This window comes from Tachyglossus aculeatus, chromosome 4 (genome assembly GCF_015852505.1).
Source record: "Tachyglossus aculeatus isolate mTacAcu1 chromosome 4, mTacAcu1.pri, whole genome shotgun sequence".
Taxonomy (NCBI): domain Eukaryota; kingdom Metazoa; phylum Chordata; class Mammalia; order Monotremata; family Tachyglossidae; genus Tachyglossus; species Tachyglossus aculeatus.
In genome coordinates, this window is record NC_052069.1 from 37,949,180 (window position 1) to 37,965,217 (window position 16,038).

The following is a 16,038-nucleotide window of genomic DNA, read 5'->3' on the forward strand; positions in this document are numbered from 1 at the left end:
TATTCCTCTCCCCCTCCTCCCCCTCTCCATTCCCCCGCCTTACCTCCCTCCCTTCCCCACAGCACCTGTATATATGTATATATGTTTGTACGTATTTATTACTCTATTTTACTTATACATATTTATTCTACTTATTTTATTTTGTTAGTATGTTTTGTTTTGTTCTCTGTCTCTCCCTTCTAGACTGTGAGCCCACTGTTGGGTAGGGACCGTCTCTATATGTTGCCAACTTGTACTTCCCAAGCGCTTAGTACAGTGCTCTGCACACAGTAAGTGCACAAAAAATACGATTGAATGAATGAATGAATATTATTATTATTATCTTAGGCAAGTCACTTCACTTCTCTAGCTCTCAGTTAACGCATCTGTAAAACGGGGATTAAGACTTTGAGCTCCATGTGGGGCATGGACTGGGTTCAACCTGATTAACCCCAGTGCTTAGGACAGTGTTTGGCACACAGAAAGTGCCTAACAAATACCATTTTTAAAAAAGCACTCTTTTTGAATATCATGAGGACTAGATTAGAAGTAAGGAATCCCCTAGTCATGATCAGGACAGCTCTTCCTTTGGGTGGCACAAAGAAAGTGCTCTCCGAAGACCATTAAAATAATAACAACAACGATAATCCTGCAATCCAAATGGCAAATGGGCCTCTAGGGAAAATAAAACCCAATCGCACCAGAGTGTCTTCTGATCTACTTCAGAATGAAAGGAGCACTGAATAATCTAAAACGTCAAACTGAAACTTCACTCTTCTCATTTTGAAAGCCCCAGCCAACTCCTCTTCCCTCGCCAATCGGTCTCTAGATGAGAATTTGTCAATTGTACTTCCCAAGCGCTTAGTACAGTGCTCTGCACACAGTAAGCGCTCAATAAATACGAATGATGATGATGAGAAAGTCTCCGGAGTAGGCCCGGTGGCTCTCACCTGTCTCAGCAGGCTCGGCCACTGAGGCAGTTGCCTGAAGAGGAGAGGCAGTGTAGTCTAGTGGATAGAGCACAGGCCTGGGGGTCAGAAGGACCTGGGTTCAAATCCCGCCACTTGTCTGCCGCGTGACCTTGAGCAAGTCGTTTCACTTCTCTGGGCCTCAGTCCCCTCATCTTTTAGATTGTGAGCCCACTGTTGGGTAGGGACTGTCTCTATGTGTTGCCAATTTGTACTTCCCAAGCGCTTAGTACAGTGCTCTGCACATAGTAAGCGCTCAATAAATACGATTGATGATGATGATGATCTGGAAAATGGGGATTATGAGTGTGAGCCCCATGTTGGACAGGGACTGTGTCCCACCTGATTATTTTGTATCTACCCCAGCGTTTAGTACAGTGCCTGTCATATAGTATTCATTCATACCTTATGAATGAATACTCGTCCCCCTCTCCATCCCCCCCGTCTTACCTCCTTCCCTTCCCCACAGCACCTGTGTATATGTCCATATGCTTGTACATATTTGTTACTCTATTTATTTATTTATTTTACTTGTACCTATCTATTCTATTTATTTTATTTTGTTAGTATGTTTGGTTTTGTTCTCTGTCTCCCCCTTTTAGACTGTGAGCCCACTGTTGGGTAGGGACCGTCTCTATATGTTGCCAACTTGTACTTCCCAGGCGCTTAGTACAGTGCTCTGCACACAGTAAGCGCTCAATACGATTGATGATGATGGTGATATTTATTACTCTATTTTACTTGCACATATCTATTCTATTTATTTTATTAATACGTTTGGTTTTGTTCTCTGTCTCCCCCTTCTAGACTGTGAGCCCACTGTTGGGTAGGGACCGTCTCTATATGTTGCCAACTTGGACTTCCCAAGCGCTTAGTACAGTGCTCTGCACACAGTAAGCGCTCAATAAATACGATTGATTGATTCATTCATTCACTCATTCAATCGTATTTATTGAGTGCCTATGGTGTGCGCAACACTGTACTAAACACTTGGGAAAGTACAAAACAACAATAAAGAGAAGCAGTGTGGCTCGGTGGAAAGAGCCCGGGCTTGGGAGCCAGAGGTCATGGGTTCTAATCCTGACTCCACCACTTGTCAGCTGTGTGACTTTGGGCAAGTCACTTCACTTCTCTGGGCCTCAGTTTCCTCATCTGTAAAATGGGGATTAAGACTATGAGCCTCACGTGGGACACCCTGATCACCTTGTATCCCCCCAGTGCTTAGAACAGTGCTTGGCACATAGTAAGCGCTTAATAATAATAATAATAATAATGATGGCATTTATTAAGCACTTACTATGTACAAAGCACTGTTCTTAACAAATGCCATTATTATTATTAATCAATCAATCAATCAATCGTATTTATTGAGCGCTTACTATGTGCAGAGCACTGTACTAAGCGCTTGGGAAGTACAAATTGGAAAAATAATGATGGTATTTATTAAGCACTTACTATGTGCAAAGCACTGTTCTAAGCGCCAGGAAGGATACAAGGTGATCAGGTTTTGTCCCACAGGGAGCTCACAGTCTTAATCCTCATTTTACAGATGAGGTAACTGAGGCACAGAGAAGTGAAGTGACTTGCCCAAAGTTACACAGCTGACAATCGGCAGAGCCGGGATTGGAACCCATGACCTCTGACTCCAAAGCCCGGGCTCTTTCCACTGAGCCATGCTGCTTCTCTGCCCAAAATGAGCAATTAAATATCACGATTATTATTATTATTACCATCATTATTGAAAATGATGGTTCCCCACGCCCACCAGCTACATCCCTGTCACCACTTCCAGTCTCCTTGCGATGCCCACATTCCTGAGACTGCGAATTTGAAAAAATGGGCCAAACCATTCCTCCCCGCGGCCCGGGAGAGGAAGAAGTAGGGCTGTTGGGTGGTACCAAGAATACCAGCATCAATAGATGAAATCCTTGGAACTAACTCCATGGGTGGCTCTCAAGGACTGCACCTATCAATCAATCAATCAATCGTATTTATTGAGCGCTTACTGTGTGCAGAGCACTGTACTAAGCGCTTGGGAAGTCCAAGTTGGCAACATATAGAGACGGTCCCTACCTTTATCAACCTTCCTCTCACCCTCTTTCACAGCCACTGTTAGAAACAGAATATTAGACTTAGTACAGGGCTCTGCACACAATAAGTGCTCAGTAAATACGATTTAATGGCTGACTTGTCATCTGATCCAGGAGGGTACTGTTTAAGCTCCTCCTCTAGACTGAGAGGTCCTTGTTTTTTGCATTGTTTTGTTTTAACTGGTATTTGTTAAGTGCTTACTTTGTGCCAGGCACTGTACTAAGTACAGGGGTAGATACAAACTAATCAGGTTGGACACACTCCCTGTCCCATATTCATTCAATCGTATTTATTGAGCGCTTACTGTGTGCAGAGCACTGTACTAAGCGCTTGGGAAGTACAAGTCGTCAACATATAGAGACGGTCCCTACCCAACAACGGGCTCACAGACTAGAAGGGGGAGACAGACAACAAGACAAGTGTTGACGGTCTTCATCTCCATTTTACAGATGAGGGAACTGAGGCACAGAGAAGTGAAATGACTTGCCCAAGGTCACACAGCAGACAAGCGGCGGAGGCAGGATGAGAAGCCAGGTCCTCTGATTCACAGGCCCGTGCTCTTTCCAGTAGGCCATGCTGCTTGTAGGGAGGGATCCTGACAACTCTACAGCGTGGCTCAGTGGAAAGAACAGGGGCGTGGAAGTCAGAGGTCATGGGTTCAAATCCCAGCTCTGCCAATTGTAAGCTGTGTGACTTTGGGCAAGTCACGTAACTCCTCTGTACCTCAGTTACCTCATCTGTAAAATGGGGATTAAGGCTGCGAGCGCCACATGGACAACCTGATCACCTTGTATCCTCCCCAGCGCTTAGAAAAGTGCTTTGCACATAGTAAGCGCTAAACAAATGCCATTATTATTATTATTATTATTAACTCTATTATTCTGGACTTTCCCAAGTGCTTAGTATAGTGCTCTGCACACAGTAAAGGCTCAATAAATACCACTGATTGATTGATTGATTATAGCGCCTAATGGAATGCTGACAAAGTCACCATTTAGCCACTTCCTTTTCTCTTTCTCTTTTTTCCTCTTTCCACTCTTTGCTCCCTTTTTTTCTTCTAGTATCCCTCTCCCAGCATGAGAAGAAAGAGGTGAGGGGAGAAACAGAAGGAATTCTACTCATCCTGCATATGTCACCCATATCAAGATGACTTTCAGCTATCCAGGGACCCCCCAGCCCTGGAAATTCCACTTTTAGTCTGATTCAGATCCAGGATTGACAACTCGTTAAACTAGGAGTTGGGATCTGATTGTGGGTCATGGATTTTCCCCCGACGCCAGCCGGATTCCCCCCGATCCCTAGGTGTCTGCCAATTTGGGAAAAGCCTGGAGAGGCTTCATGTGGTCATAGCTAGGAATCAAGAGGCAGTGTGGTCTAGCACAGGACTGGGGGTCAGAAGGACCTGGGTTCTAATCCCAGCTCTGCCACTTGTCAACTGGGTGACCTTGACCGAGTCGCTTCACTTCTATGGGCCTCAGTTACCTCATCTGTAAAATGGGGATTAAGACTGTGATCCCCAGGTGGGAAAGGGACTGTGTCCAACCTGATCTACTCCAGCACTTAGAACAGTGCTTGACACACAGCAAGCGCTTAACAAATACCATGTGAGCCCATTGTTGGGTAAGGACCGTCTCTTTATGTTGCTGACTTGTAATAATAATAATAATAACGGCACTTATTAAGCACTTACTATGTGCAAAGCACTGTTCTAAGCGCTGAGTACTGACTTGTACTTCCCAAGAGCTTAGTACAGTGCTCTGCACACAATTAGCACTCAATAAATATGATTAAATGAATGAATATCACTATTATTATTATTATTATTATTATTATTATTATTATTATTATTATCATTAGGGCAGATATCTTGGGTTATCCACAGACGGAGTGCATAGAAGGGTGGTGGAAAAACTCTTTGGCCCATTATTTCTCTTGGGTTTAATAACTAGCTGTCTGCTAGAGTATGTTACAATCGTGGCTCAGTGGAAAGAGGACAGGCTATGGAGTAAGAAGTCAGGGGTTCAAATCCCGGCTCCACCAATTGTCAGCTATGTGACTTTGGGCAAGTCACTTCACTTCTCTGTGCCTCAGTTACCTCATCTGGAAAATGGGGATTAAGACTGTGAGCCCCCCGTGGGACAACCTGATCACCTTGTAACCTCCCCAGTGCTTAGAACAGTGCTTTGTACATAGTAAGCGCTTAATAAATGCCATTATTATTATTATTATGCATTCAATCAGTTAATCAATTGTATTTATTGAGTGCTTACGGTGTGCAGAGCACTGTACTAAGTGGTTTAGAGCATATAATATAGTAGACTTAGTAGACACGTTCCCTGCCCACAATGAACTTACAGTGTAGAGGGGGAGACAGATTAATATAAAGAAATTACATAGATGGACAGAAGTGCTGTGGGGCTGAGGGAGGGGTGAATAAAAGGTGAAAATCCTAATGCAAGGGCGATAATAATAATAATAATGGCATTTATTTAGTGCTCACTATGTGTAAAGCACTGTTCTAAGCTCTGGGGAGGTCACAAGGTGATCAGGTTGTCCCACGTGGGGCTCACAGTCTTAATCCCAATTTTACAGATGAGGTGACTGAGGCACAGAGAAGTGAAGTGACTTGCCCAAAGTCACACAGCTGACAATTGGCAGAGTCAGGATTCAAACCCATGACCTCTGCCTCCAAAGCCCGTGCTCTTTCCACTGAGCCACGCTGCTTCTCTAAGATGAAAAAGGGAGATGAGATGAAAAAGGGAGTGGGAGAAGTGGGACAATTGTGAGTTGGGAGAATGCTGACTTGAGTAATCTTTTCCATTTCTAATTTCCTTGAGCCTATGATTCATCTTTGACTGAGGAGTGTCCTGAAAGAACTGATGACAGAGAGATATAAGGCTAACCAACACAAATCACAAGTTTACAATTCTGACTTCCTCCAATGTGACTCTGCATTTCCATAAGACACTCAGTACAGGGCTCTGCACAAAGTTAAGTGCACAATAAATAGCACTGATTAACTGACATTGGATCAGAAATTTCAGCAAAATAGCTTCCAAATAAGAGTTCCCGTCTTAAGATCGAACAATCTATATCTCAAATTACAGTCAGAAGGAAGTAGATAGCTAAGAGCACCATAGAATTGTCAGAGACTGGGAATGATAAATTCTGTGCTACTGCTTGCATCTTTTTTTTAAAAAATGGTATTTGTTAAGTGCTTACTATGTGCCAGATAACTGTGCTAAGCGCTGGGGGTAGATACAAGCTAATCAGGTTGGACACAGTCCCTGTCCCATATGGGGCTTGCAGTCTCAATCCCCATTTTGCAGATGAGGTAACCGAGGCACAGGTTGGACACAGTCCCTGTCCCATATGGGGCTTGCAGTCTCAATCCCCATTTTGCAGATGAGGTGACCGAGGCACTTAATTGTGGCAATTGTTAGGTGCTTACTATATGCCAGGCACTGTTCTAAGCCTAGAATAAATACAGGATAATCGGGTTGGACAAAGTCCCTGTCCCACATAGGGCTCCCAGTCTTAAGTCCCCATTTTACAGATGAGGTAGCTGAGGCACAGAGAAGTGAAGTGACTTTCCCAAGGTCACCCAGCAGACAAGTGGCAGAGCCAGAATTAGAACCCAGGACCTTCTGACTCCCAGGTTCATGCTCTATCCACTAGGCCACACTGCTTCTCATTCAATTTCTAGACTGTGAGCCCACTGTTGGGTAGGGACCATCTTTATATGTTGCCAACTTGTACTTCCCAAGCGCTTAGTACAGTGCTCTGCACATAGTAAGCGCTCAATAAATACGATTGATTGATTGATTCAATTCTCTGCATTCTTAACTCTGGTCTGACCTAGGGTCAAGACGCAAACCTGTCTGAAACAGGGAAATTAGGGAGCCAAAGATAATTTATTAAGCGCTTACTATGTGCCAAGCACTGTTCTAATGAAGAGAAGACACAAGTACTCTCCCAAGCGCTTTATACAGTGCACTGCACACAGTAAGCGCTCAGTAAATACCATTGAATGAATGAATGAATTTGGATCCACCTCCTCAAAACAGTGGAATTGGATGTCTCTCCCTGAGAGCTTTTTGAACCCAGAACCTCTGGCTACGAATGTCTCCTCAAACAGGGAGGCTGTTTGTCTGTCCTTCGCGTGCAGCAGTGTGGTTCAGTGGAAAGAGCACGGGTTTTGGAGTCAGGGATCATGGGCTCGTATCCCAGCTCTGCCAGTTGTCAGCTGTGTGACTTCGGGCAAGTCACTTAGAAAAGCAGCGTGGCTCAGTGGAAAGAGCACGGGCTTTGGAGATAGAGGTCATGGGTTCGAATCCCGACTCCACCACATGTCAGCTGTGTGACTTCGGGCAAGTCACTTAACTTCTCTGGGCCTCAGTTCCCTCATCTGTAAAATGGGGATTAAGACTGTGAGCCCCATGTCGGACAACCTGATCACCCTGTATCCTCCCCAGCACTTAGAACAGTGCTTTGCACATAGTAAGCGCTTAACAAATGCCAATTATTATTATTATTATCATTACTTAACTTCTCTGTGCCTCAGTTCCCTCCTCTGGAAAATGAGGATTAAGACTGTTACCCCCCCCGTGGGACAACCTGATCTCCTTATACCCTCCCCAGTGCTTAGAACAGTGCTTTGCACATAGTAAGCGCTTAACAAATGCTTATTATTATTATTATTATTATTATTACTTAACTTCTCTGTGCCTCAGTTCCCTCCTCTGGAAAATGAGGACTAAGACTGTGACCCCCCCCGTGGGACAACCTGATCTCCTTATAACCTCCCCAGCGCTTAGAACAGTGCTTTGCATATAGTAAGCGCTTAATAAATGCCATTATTATTATTATTATTATTTCTCCTCCTAAGAAACTACCCACAGGGAAGAGGCTAGAGTTACATTCCTCAATCAGAGTCACACAGAAAGGGGAAAGAATTCCGAGAACATTCCTAATACTCCTTACCATGGGCTTTAAAGCATTCAATCAGCTCTCCCCCTCTTACCTCGATTATCTCCTACTATATAGCCCACACACTCCACTCCTCTACCACCAGTTTACTCCTACAATAACAGTAGTAGTAAATAATAGTAATAGTAAATAATAATGTGGCAGGCACTACTAAGCACTGGGGTGGATACAAGCAAAGCAGGTTGGACACAGTCTCCATCCCACATGGGGCTCCCAGTCTCAATCCCCATTTTACAGATGAGGTGACTGAGGCACAGAGAAGTGAAGTGACATGCCCAAGGACACACAGCAGACAAGTGGTGGAGCCGGCTTCAAAGCTCTCCATCACCTTTTCCCTTCTTACCTTACCTCCCTTCTCTCTTTCTGGAACGCTCTCCCTCCTCAAATCCGCCAGTCACACTCCCAGCCTTCAAAACCCTACTGAAGGCTCACCTCCTCCAGGAGGCCTTCCCAAACTGAGCCCCCCTTTTCCTCTGCTCCCCTTCCCCTCCCCACTGCCCCAGCTCCCTCCCTCTGCTCTACCCCCCTCCCCGCCCCATAGCACTTGTATATATATGTACATATTTATAATTATAATTCTATTTATTTTTATTAAAGATGTGTATATATGTCTATAATTCTATTTATTTATAATTCATTCATTCAATCATATTTACTGAGCACTTACTGTGTGCAGAGCACTGTACTAAGCGCTTGGGAAGTACAATTTGGCAACAGAGACAATCCCTACCTGACAATAATAATAATAATAATGATGGTATTTGTTAAGCGATTACTATGTGCAAAGCCCTGTTCTAAGAACTGGGGTGGGGGGTTTACAATGTGATCAAGTTGTCCCACGTGGGGCTCACAGTCTTAATCTCCATTTTTACAGATGAGGTAACTGAGGCTCAGAGAAGTTATGTGACTTGCCCAAGGTCACACAGCAGACTTGTGGTGCAGCCGGAATTCGAACCCATGACCTCTGACTCCAAAGCCCGTGCTCTTTCCACTGAGCCACGCTGCTTAGAAGGGGGAGACAGACAACAAAACCAAACAATAACATCGATACCATCAAAGTAGATGAATAGAATTATAGCTATATACACATCACTTTGCACATAGTAAGTGCTTAATAAATGCCATCATCATTATTATTATTAATAAAACGAATAGAGTGATTGTTTGGTGGATTTGAGGAGGGAGGGCATTCCAGGCCAGGGGAAGGACGTGGGCCGGGGGTCAACGGCGGGACAGGTGAGAACGAGGCCCAGTGAGGAGGTTAGCGGTGGCAGAGGAGCGGAGGGTGCGGGCTGGGCTGGAGAAGGACAGAAAAATAATAATAATAATAATGTTGGTATTTGTTAAGCGCTTACTATGTGCAAAGCACTGTTCTAAGTGCTGTGGTAGATACAAGGTAATCAGGTTGTCCCACGTGGGGCTCACAGTCTTCATCCCCATTTTACAGATGAGGGAACTGAGGCCCAGAGAAGTTGAGTGACTTGCCCAAAGTCACACAGCTGACAAGTGGCGGAGCCGGGATTTGAACCCATGACCGCTTGACTCCAAAGCCCGGGCTCTTTCCACTGAGCCACGCTGCTTCTCTTAAGAAGGGAGGTGAGGTAGGAGGGGGCGAGGAGATGGACAGCCTTGAAGCTGAGAGAGGAGTTTTTGTTGCAGAGGATGGTCCCGACTGGCCCTGCCAGGGCGTCTGGAGGACACGCTCACCGAAGCATCCTGTCTTAGTCGAAAGAGCCCAGGCCTGAAACTCACAAGGTCGTGGGTTCTAATCCCGCCTCTGCCACTTGTCAGCTATGTGACTTTAGGCAAGTCACTTACTTCTCTAGGCCTCAGTTACCTCCTCTGTAAAATGGGGATGAAGACTGTGAGTCCCACGTGGGACAATCTGATTACCCCAGCGCTTAGAACAGTGCTTGACACCCAGTAAGCGCTTAACAAATACCGACATCATTATTATTATTCTCTGTGCATCAGTTCCCTCATCTGTAAAATGGGGATAGGGACTGGGTCCAACCCAATTTGCTTGTTCCCACCCCTGTGCTCAGTACAGTGCCCGGCACATAGTAAGCAATTAACAAATGCCATTACTATTATAACCACTCATTCATTCATTCAATCGTATTTATTGAGCGTTTACTGTACTAAGCGCTTGGGAAGTCCAAGTCGGCCAAATATAGAGACGGTCCCGACCCAACAACGGGCTCACAGTCTGGAAAGGGGAGACAGACAACAAAACAAAACGTGTATACCACCGTATATACAGAGGAACACTTTATCCCGTCTTTAGCCTAATTAAAAGGGGGGTAGATCATCATCATCATCATCAATCGTATTTATTGAGCGCTTACTATGTGCAGAGCACTGTTCTAAGCGCTTGGGAAGTACAAATTGGCAACATATAGAGACAGTCCCTACCCAACAGTGGGCTCACAGCCTAAAAGGGGGTAGATGCGCTCACAGTCTAGAAGGGGGGGGGACAGAAAACAAAACAAAACATGTATACCACCGTATATACAGAGGAACACTTTATCCCGTCTTTAGCCTAATTAAAAGGGGGGTAGATCCGCTCACAGTCTAGAAGGGGGGGGACAGACAACAAAACAAAACATATATACAGAGGAACACTTTATCCCGTCTTTAGCCTAATTAAAGGGGGGGTAGATGCGCTCACAGTCTAGAAGGGGGGGGACAGACAGCAAAACAAAACATATATACAGAGGAACACTTTATCCCATCTTTAGCCAAACTAAAAGGGGGGTAGATGCGTTACACACACACACACACACACACACACACAATTATGATCAAAAATAGTTACCAATCCGACTGGCTTCCCCAAATTTCCTGAAGATAGTCCCACGTCAGAGGAATTTCAAGGAGCCTGGCCCCCCGCAGCAGGCCATCCTGGTAAAGTCTCAGATGCTTTGGCCTCAGCCCCAATAAGGTTTCTAAGCTCAGGTCTTAGATATTTGCTTTCTTTGTTCCGCGGCCCAAAGGGGACCGGTTCTTTCTCCCTTTTTATCGGTTGTGGGGTTTTTTCGGGGGTGGTGAAGGGGGAGTTGAGGCAGAAGTTCTCCTTTGCTGCTCAGACTCCCTGCTCATTACGAGGAGAAGCCAGAGAGGATTGCAACCCCGCCCTCCCCGTGCTTACTTACCCCTCAGCCTCAGACCCATCCAGCAGCCTTTATTTGGCCCAGGAGAGCACTTTAATCAATCAATCAATCAACCAATCAATCGTATTTATTGAGCACTTACTGTGTGCAGAGCACTGTACTAAGCGCTTGGGAAGTCCAAGTTGGCAACATATAGAGACGGTCCCTACCCAACAGTGGGCTCACAGTCTGGAAGGGGGAGACAGACAACAAAACAAAACATATTGACCAAATAAAATAAATAGAATAGTAAATATGTACAAGTAAAACAGAGTAATAAATCTGTCCAAACATATATACAGGTGCTGTGAGGAGGGGAAGAAGGTAGGGCGGGGAGGAAGGGGGAGAGGAAGGAGGGGGCTCAGTCAGTCAATCAATCAATCGTATTTATTGAGCGCTTACTGTGTGCAGAGCACCGTACTAAGCGCTTGGGAAGTCCAAGTTGGCAACATCTAGAGACGGTCCCTACCCAACAGCGGGCTCACAGTCTAGAAGGGGGAGACAGACAACAAAACGAAACGTTTTAACCAAATAAAATAAATAGAATACCAAATATGTACAAGTAAAACAGAGTAATAAATCTGTCCAAACATACATACAGGTGCTGTGGGGAGGGGAAGGAGGTAGGGCGGGGGGGATGGGGAGGTGGCTCAGTCACTCCTCCTCACTCCTTTAGTAGCTGTTCGTGGCTCAGTAGAAAGAGCCCGGGCTTTGGAGTCAGAGGTCATGGGTTCAAATCCCGACTCCGCCAATTGTCAGCTGTGTGACTTTGGGCAAGACACTTTTCTCTGTGCCTCCTCTGTAAAATGGGGATTAAGACTGTGAACCCCACGTGGGACAACCTGATCACCTTCCAACCTCCCCAGCGTTTAGAACAGTGCTTTGCACATAGTAAGCGCTTAATAAATGCCATCATTATGATTATTCAAACCCCTCTGCAAAACAATTCCGTCGTTTAGAACAGTGCTTTGCACATAGTAAGCGCTTAATAAATGCCATCATTATGATTATTCAAACCCCTCTGCAAAACAATTCCGTCGTTTAGAACAGTGCTTTGCACATAGTAAGCGCTTAATAAATGCCATCATTATGATTATTCAAACCCCTCTGCAAAACAATTCCATCGTTTAGAACAGTGCTTTGCACATAGTAAGCGCTTAATAAATGCCATCATTATGATTATTCAAACCCCTCTGCAAAACAATTCCGTCGTTTAGAACAGTGCTTTGCACATAGTAAGTGCTTAATAAATGCCAGCATTATTATTATTCAAACCCCTCTGCAAAACAATTCCATCGTTTAGAACAGTGCTTTGCACATAGTAAGCGCTTAATAAATGCCATCATTATGATTATTCAAACCCCTCTGCAAAACAATTCCATCGTTTAGAACAGTGCTTTGCACATAGTAAGTGCTTAATAAATGCCAGCATTATTATTATTCAAACCCCTCTGCAAAACAATTCCGTTTCTTCTCCGCCGTTCAAGTCCTCCTCCAACTTTTGAGCAAGATAATTCAGTTTCCCCTCCATTTCCTCCCCTGCCCTTGTTACTCACGGGGTCATAGGATAATCTCTCAGGAAATGTATTCTGCATTAAAGGATGGATTCAGTCTTGCTCACCACAAACTCACATTTCTCAGAGAGGAATGGGATGGACACACTGCTTGGACACATGGGTCCTCCTCCAGCTCTGAGATGGTTGAGAGGTCCTAGTGCCTGGATTCCCCCCGCCAAAACACTCCATTACATGAGTGGTCTGATGGTGCTCCTTTCCGGAGAAGGGCAGGATCATCATCAATCGTATTTATTGAGTGCTTACTATGTGCAGAGCACTGTACTAAGCGCTTGGGAAGTACAAATTGGCAACATATAGAGACAGTCCCTACCCAACAGTGGGCTCACAGTCTAAAAGATGCCAAACCGGGAGTGCTGGGTTTAGGCCGGATGCCACTTGCCCGGTCGCCAGCCCATTAGGCGGTCCCTCATCATTTATAATTATGCTACTGATGCCTGTTAACTTGTTTTAATGTCTGTCTCCCTCAATCAATCAATCAATCGTATTTATTGAGCGCTCACTGTGTGCAGAGCACTGTACTAAGCGCTTGGGAAGTACAAGTTGGCAACATATAGAGACAGTCCCTACTCAACAGTGGGTTCTAGACTGTGAGCCCATTGTGGTCTGGGATAGTCTCTGTTGCCGATTTGTACTTCCTAAGCTCTTAGTACAGTGCTCGGCACACAGTGAGTGCTCAATAAATACGATTGAATGAATGAGAAGCAGCCGCAGCTTAGTGGAAAGAGCCCGCGGTTGGGAGGAGGTGGGTTCGAATCCCGACTCCTCCGCTTGTCAGCTGTGTGACTTTGGGCAAGTCACTTAACTTCTCTGTGCCTCAGTTACCGCATCTGTAAAATGGGGATGAAGATTGTGAACCTCACAACCTCATTGCCTTGTATCTTCCCCAGCTTTTAGAACAGTGCTTGGCACATAGTAAGTGCTTAACAAATACCATAATTATTATTATTAATTAATTAATGAACCCACGTCCTCTGACTCCCAGGCTCTATCTATCCATCCATCTATCATTATTATTATTATATAGCTTAATGTGCATATAGCTTTAATTCTATTTGTTCTGACGACTCTAACACCTGTCTACATGTTTTGTTTTATTGTCTGTCTCCCCCTTCTAGACTGTGAGCCCGTTGTTGGGTAGGGACCGTCTCTATCTGTTGCCGACTTGTAATAATAATAATAATAATAATGGCATTTATTAAGCGTTTACTATGTGCAAAGCACTGTTCTAAGCGCTGGGGAGGTTACAAGGAGATCAGGTTGTCCCACGGGGGGCTCACGGTCTGAATCCCCATTTTACAGATGAGGTAACTGAGGCCCAGAGAAGTGAAGTGACACAGTGAAGTCACACAGCTGACAATTGGCAGAGCCGGGATTTGAACCCATGACCTGGCTACAAAACCCGCGCTATTTCCACTGAGCCACGCAGTACTTCCCAAGCGCTTAGTACAGTGCTCTGCACACAGTGATAGCTCAATAAATACGGTTGGATGAATGACGTATTTATTACTCTATTTATTTATTTATTTATTTTGCTTGTACATATCTATTCTATTTATTCAATTTTGTTAGTATGTTTGGTTTTGTTCTCTGTCTCCCCCTTTTAGACTGTGAGCCCACTGTTGAGTAGGGACTGTCTCTATATGTTGCCAATTTGTACTTCCCAAGCGCTCAGTACAGTGCTCTGCACATAGTAAGCGCTCAATAAATATGATTGATTGATTGATTATTATTATTATTATCATCCCAGCTCTCTCTCCACCCCTGGCCGCATCCTGCTTGCGGCGGGCCACAGCTCCCAGCCCCTGGCCAGTCAACACCAAAGCAACCAATCACAGGCTCCTCCCTACAGAAGCTGATGGGCGCTGCCTTGCGATTGGCTGCTCGTTTCCATTAGCAACGGAGGCGTCCTAGCAACGGATGCGTCCTAGCAACGGATGCTTCCTTGCAACGGCCGAAGATCTCCGGTCTGGTGGAGGGAGAGCGGCTTGAACCAGCCAGCCCGTTAGAGTTGGTGAATCAAGGTTCGGGAAGACGTTTCAGGGAGCCCAGCCAGGTAAAGGGGAGAGCTGACGCTCTGGGCATGTTACTCCCCTCCTCAAAAATCTCCAGTGGCTGCCTGACAACCTACGCATCAAGCCAAAACTCCTCACTCTCGGCTTCAAGGCTGTCCATCACCTCGCCCCCTCTTACCTCACCTCCCTTCTCTCCTTCTCCAGTCCAGCCCGCACCCTCCGCTCACCTCCTCACTGGGCCTCGTTCTCGCCTGTCCCGCCGTCGACTCCCGGCCCACGTCCTCCCCACAGCACCTGTATATATGTATATATGGTTGTACATATTTATTACTCTATTTATTTACTTGTACATTTCTATCCTATTTATTTTGTTTTGTTGGTATGTTTGGTTCTGTTCTCTGTCTCCCCCTTTTAGACTGTGAGCCCACTGTTGGGTAGGGACTGTCTCTATGTGTTGCCAATTTGTACTTCCCAAGCGCTTAGTACAGTGCTCTGCACATAGTAAGCGCTCAATAAATACGATTGATTGATTGATTGATTATTATAATGATGATGGTATTTGTTAAGCTCTTACTGCATGCTGCATGCCAAGCACTGTTCTAAGCGCTGGGGTAGATACAAGGACATCAGGTTGTCCCACGTGGGGCTCACGGTCTTCGTCCCCATTTTACAGATCTGGTAACTGAAGCACAGAGAAGTGAAGTCAATTGCCTAAGGTCACCCAGCAGACAAGTGGCAGAGGCAAGATTAGAACCCATGTCCTGTGATTCCCAGGACTGTACTCTTGTCACTAGACCATGCTGTTGTTCTGCTGAACCCGAGGAGCAGTGAAGGAAGAGACTCGAGAGCTCCCACAGCGCCTAGGGCATGACCCTGCCCTCCCCTGCCTTAATAATAATAGTAATATTAGCGTGGCTCAGTGGAAAGAGCACGGGCTTGGGAGTCAGAGGTCATGGGTTCAAATCCAGACTCTTCCTCTTGTCAGCTGTGTGACTTTGGACAAGTCACTTAACTTCTCTAGGCCTCAATTACCTCATCTGTAAAATGGAGATTAAGATTGTGAGCCCTGTATTGGACAACCCAATCACCTTGTATCCTCCCAGCGCTTAGAACAGTGTTTTGCACGTAGTAAGTGCTTAACAAATACCAAAATTATTATTATTATTATCAATCAATTATAATAGTATTTGTTAAAGACTTAGTATGTGCCAAGCACTGTTCTAAAATCTGGGGTAGATACAAGGTAATCAGATTGGACACAGTCCCTTCC

The 16,038-nt window shown here is 45.2% G+C and overlaps 2 protein-coding genes across 5 annotated transcripts in view; one reads left to right on the top strand and one right to left on the bottom strand.

Moving 5' to 3' along the window:
* Positions 1-10,878, bottom strand: part of MCOLN3 (mucolipin TRP cation channel 3) — a 62,793-nt gene extending 51,915 nt beyond the window's left edge. For both annotated transcript variants that reach the window (XM_038745383.1, XM_038745381.1), the window contains exon 1: positions 10,846-10,878. The gene's annotated coding sequence lies outside the window, so the exon portion shown is untranslated. The remainder of the gene's footprint in view (positions 1-10,845) is intronic.
* A 3,839-nt stretch (positions 10,879-14,717) lies between these two features.
* The window catches only part of DNAI3 (dynein axonemal intermediate chain 3), a 93,652-nt gene continuing 92,331 nt past the window's right edge, over positions 14,718-16,038 (top strand). For all 3 annotated transcript variants that reach the window (XM_038745397.1, XM_038745396.1, XM_038745398.1), the window contains exon 1: positions 14,718-14,809. The gene's annotated coding sequence lies outside the window, so the exon portion shown is untranslated. The remainder of the gene's footprint in view (positions 14,810-16,038) is intronic.